We start from the raw sequence: 5,614 nt of genomic DNA, 5'->3' as shown, positions 1-5,614 counted from the left end.
CAATTAAAGTACTTATGTATTAATACCTAAATATAGCTGCTTGCCACACGTTTTACTAGTTTGAGCACAAAGTACCTACTAAAAGTATTTATTATTATTAGTACTTGTATTAGTTATCCCTGAAATGTGTGTGACCTTGCGATTTTATACTTATACGCGAAACATACCTACATATTATTGCGGATTACAGTAGAGCGAAAATAGACGATGGGTATAATTTGTCTCCACGGTAGTAATTGTTGTCTTAAGCTGTCTTACCCTTCTTGCCCTTTTGTGTCGTACGTAGGATGTTGCGGATGCAGATTTTTTGACATCCACGGATGCGGATGCGGATGCGAATATTTAAAGCCTCACATCCGCGGATGCGGATGCGGATGTCAAGATTTGGTACTTTAAAACGTCATATATTACATTTTTTACATTTTTTATTTAAAAACTTGGCCAACTTTTCGAGATCTAGACGATTTCGTTATATATATGACGAAATTACCTAGCACTTACGCCGCCAGCGCCGGCGCTAAATATACGTTCCTGTTACCGACTTGGTCGACATCCGCATTATGCGGATGCTCCGCATCGATTTTATGCGGATGCGGAAGCAGATGCGGATGTTGAAAAAAATGCGGATGTTCCGCGGATGCGGATGCGGATGCGGATGCGAATATTCGCAACATCCTTGGTACGTATTCAATATCGTGTGATATCCACATACATAATATATTTCAGTGTACAGCATCCTGACAGCATCGGCGTACCTATGTACGATAGCTTTAACTTGCCAAACACATGAGACGCAATCGGAGATACAATACCGCAGTTATTGCATCTTACCTAGGTGCGTAGCCAACGTGCAATCCTTAACGCTCCGTAGCGAACGAAAAGCACCTGACTGTCGCACTGGTGGGGAATAGTGATAGAAAGAGAGAGAGAGAGATGACTACGATCCCCTACGGAGCACGATGGCTACATGCCCTGGGCTATAACCGCGAAAATTGAAGTTCGCAAATGACGGGCATTTTTCTTTGTCACTCTAATTACGCCTTCATTGGAGTAAAAGGGAAAAATCCCCGCAATTTGCGAATTTCGGTTTTCGCGGTAGCCCTTCAGGGGGCCCATTTTTCAATTTCGATCACTCGATTTCGTGTATTTCGTTCAATAATATCTCCACTACCTACTAGGCATTTAAATTCTACATAGAATTGAAAACGAGTGGTCATTACCACTCGATTTCAAATTTCTATCGCTCGTATTTCAAAAATTTGCATTTCACTGTTTCCACCGATTTTCGAGTGAATAAATCGAGCGATCGAAATTCAAATATCGGCCTCCTGGTAGGTATCTATCCGTCTACTAGTTAAGCTAACTCTACACCGCCTCGGACAGAACATAGTCTTACTTTGAGGGTAGGTAATTTGTTGTGTGTAATGACATTTTCACACCTTTTCATTGCAAATACTGGCAATAGTTAGCTTGGCCCGACTCGACTGTTGTAACTACAACCAGAATAATATTTACAGCGTTAGAATTGTAGTAAGTATTTAATAGGGACAATAGGGGCATTATAAAGTTTCAGCTTGTTAGGTTTAGTGGTGTGATGGAGGGAGCGCTGCCACGGGAGAGTGGGCTCGTGTGCTCACGCTCCACTACACCACTCGTGCTATTTCGGGGGAAACACCCCGGTTTTATTCGCTTCATGATTTAATGAAGGAAGTGAAAATTACTCCGGTCTAGTTGATAGCTAATGAAAAGGTCTCATCGTAACGTATCTATCTCTAAGTCTCAAGCCGTAAAAAGGTATGCTAATTAGTGTCACCCAGTATTTATTTTCACCCGTAATAGGGACTTTAAACTTAACTTAGGTAACTTTTAAGTTTTGCGAAGGTAAAAGTGGCAACTAAATATTAAAAGATCATTTTACACACACATATTTCAACTCGGATACTATCTTTACATTCCCGTAACATACCTGTACATACAAGAGTCATGCTATCCATTGTGGTGAACAAAACCAAGCTCTTTCATTTGACTTATACTTGGGGTCGAATTAGAAGGAATCACAAAACAAAGAATACAAACGGAGTGTTTGCCCTCTGTAAGTTGCCCTGCGCTGGCGCACAAAGGGCTGTGATTACGCGGGGGGAGGGGCTCGAGGGGCGCGGGCGCGGCAGGTCGGTGACCTCGCCGGGGTGGCCGCCCCCTGCGTCCGCGCCGCTCGCTGGCTTGGGCGACGGCCTGTAACGTCCCGACATACCCTCACGTTCGAAAAATGCTACAGTTCCCTGGCCTCTGAATATCATCGTCCGATCTACATACTGTGTTATAAAAAATACAGGCACTTTTTAAGCGTGATCTTACTATTCAAATGTTAGTATGATTTAGCACTTATCTTATTACAACACTATAATAAGTAGGGTGTAGGGTTTGGCTGCGGTTTTCTGTAAAATGGAGGTACTTTCCCAGTTGAGATTTGCTCTAAGATCTAGAATGACATCCGCTGTGCTGTGCCTTGCCCTACCACACAAAGCGAGATTACATTCTCAGTGCCCATGCCTCTTAGGTCAATCAGTTAATATTATTATTGCTGATATGGAAATTAAATTAATAAAATGACTATGCAGTGATTGTCAGACATCGGTGGCGGCGACCCCCACCTGTTGCGTGCCCCTATACCGGAAGTAGGGAATTTGCATTACAATCAAATCTAGAACCCTCGTCGCGCGTAGCGCACTTCCGCCCTGCCCCGAATGAGCAGAGTTTGTGGACTATAAACAAGTGCATGTTGTTTGTCCTTGCTACGTTTATACACACGACAATAAGTCAGGTTAGATACCTGCCTTCGTCATTCAATGTGTATATTTTGGTAGGTACCCACTAAAGTTGTGTTTTACAAATGCTCTATCGAAGAACAGTTCCTTGTAATACCAATCTTTCGAACAAACGTTCCTACTTTTCAATTTCATGCATTCAACTGCATAATCGTATATGTATATGGTCTAAACAGCGGTCAGCAATCTTTTAAATAGCAGCCAAGGGCCACATAGTACGAGTAGGTAGTTAACGAAATAAAAGCGGGCCGCATTTTGTTAATACCTATTTGTGACTTTATGAGACATTGTTATTTGTCAGTATTACATATAAAAAGCCAGGGGGGCTCGAGGGCCGCAAGTGAGAGGTTCGCGGGCCTCCTGTTGCCAACCGCTCTGGTCTAATCTAAAATATGAGGTGGAACTGTTTCACCAGGCTAGCTTCTCCTCTTAAGCAACAAACAGCTTACCATTGATGCACAATGAGGCCCGGCTGTCTTACTATAAACAGTGTTACCACACTGCTGTGCAAACATAACACTGGCTTTGGCAGGTTCTATATCTCAAAATATTTACTATAGGTACCTACTTATACAGTTGGGAGCGACGTTATAAAACACGCGGGGACTGATAGATGGTATTATTTTTATTTGCACCCACACATAATTAGTCCTTTTATTCTAACCGAATGAATATCGAATAGGTATCTGATGAATTAGAGCCTTACCTTTTAATACCTAATGGCGTAGAGTCTTTACGATACAACATATTCATAAGGTATTACTCACGTTAGATCGGGCCGTGTCCGGCCCGCAGCTGCCGGCGCTTACTTTTCTATGACATGCATGACAGGCGATCATGTGATGCTTTCCATAGAAAACGATGCGCGGGAAGCTCTGGCCCGGACACGGCCCGGTCTAACGTGAGTCATCCTTAAAATTCATAAAGTTTGAATTGAATCAACCATACAAGTAATTATGTCAAAATTGTTAGTTACTTGGATCAAAATGAGAAACAAGTAATAATCACTATTTACTATTAGCTTCCTACTATTTACATTCCAGAGCAATGAAAACGGGTAATTTTGTAAGTAGGTCTATTTACAGTGGTCAGTTTGATTTAACTTGTGTAATTCGTCGTACAAAGTGCCAATAACAGTCGTCAAACAGCCAAAATTGTACGGAGTGCATAATTGGGTGGTCTTCACATTGAATTCGGATCCGCACGCCGGCCCAGTGTTCGAGCGGGACATCGCTATATACGTGCATAGCGCTGTCTTGCTTACACACCGGAGTGGCGTGCGGATTCTCATCAGTGTGATAACAACGATAAGCGAGAGGCAGCAGGACGTCATTTGCCGGAGAGGGGCGATCGTGTCCTATAATAATCGGAAGGTCATGCCATGGCAGGGTCTCCACACCTCGGCGACACACTTCGTCAACGCTGCTCGATAACAACGCTCCACCTAGCTGTGATATATGATATAGCATAAAAGGATGTAATAAAGGTTCCGCCGAATTGAGAACCTCCACCCTCTTTTGAAATAGGTTAAAATAAAATAGCCATTGGTGGTTGATCATTCTGTGTTAATTTTCACTTTGCGAGTAACTTAGAGAATGTGAGGTAAACGTCTGTTCCATGGAATACATCTGGTTTAAACAGACATTGTTTATGCTATTTTGGGGTATATGTATAAGTACGAGTAGGTACCTCACGCTCTACGGCTTAACGTTAAAAACACCTGTATTCATAGTTATTCCATAAAGAGGATGACATTACCTTAAGGACCAGATGAATGGGATAGCGACAACGTCCTGACAACGAACATATGAAAGCTAACAGCTAACGCGTCTATATGCTGTGACCTCCATGCGCTTATCTACTATGGGCTAGTTGATATACTGATATAATGTAATCGTGAACTTGACTGCTATTGTTACGTTCAAGTTGTGTAATTACAAATCCAAGTCTGTTTAAGCGACGATCACAGAACACATATAAATTGTTACTTCGGGCTTTTATATCCCTTATTAATCTCTATCTCTAATCGATACTCTAATAACTATTATAAATGCGAATGTAAAGGCCTGCGCAAACCGGCGGAGCGCAGCGCATATCACCAAGGATCATTTACGCCGCGCAGCGCACACCGGCGAGGTAAAATCCCGCGACTTACCGCGAGCGCACAGCCCGGCGCTGGCAGCCGGCGCACCAGGGAACACTTCGGCGCAGGCCGGGGGATGCCGCGGCATGCCGCCTCGTGTACTCTATCACAAGGGATTAGTAACTAGTGTGCACGAGCTCTCCTCCGTCGTCCCGGTGCTACTCCGGCGCACTCGGGAGGACTCGGCGCACACCGCGGGATGCCACGGCATGCCGCGGCCTACCGCCGCGGTATCCTCTAACGTGCTCCTCGATGCCGCGGAGTAACAATGCTCCGTGATGCTCCGAGGTTGGTCTCAAAGCATTTAAATTTATACTTGAATGTAATTGAAATAGGGAAGAATATACATTGATAATTTTAAAGTGATCTGCGCTGCGCTCCGCCGGTTTGCGCAGGCCTTAACTCTCTCTGTCTGTTACCTTCTCACCCTTACACCGCTGATAAAGTACATAGGTACCATAGTTTCATCAATCATCATCATATAGCCGACAAAGTTGCGGGCAGACGGTAATAAAACTATAAGTACGAGTAAATAAGTAAATAAATATTGTTATTAGGTTTCAATATATTCGTTATGAGTTATGACGATGATCTTTCAACCGAATTTGATAAAGCAGGTTTCAGGTTTTTTCATGACATGTACCGT

The sequence above is a fragment of the Cydia fagiglandana genome, chromosome Z, assembly GCF_963556715.1.
Source record: "Cydia fagiglandana chromosome Z, ilCydFagi1.1, whole genome shotgun sequence".
Taxonomy (NCBI): domain Eukaryota; kingdom Metazoa; phylum Arthropoda; class Insecta; order Lepidoptera; family Tortricidae; genus Cydia; species Cydia fagiglandana.
This window is presented reverse-complemented; position numbering follows the sequence as displayed.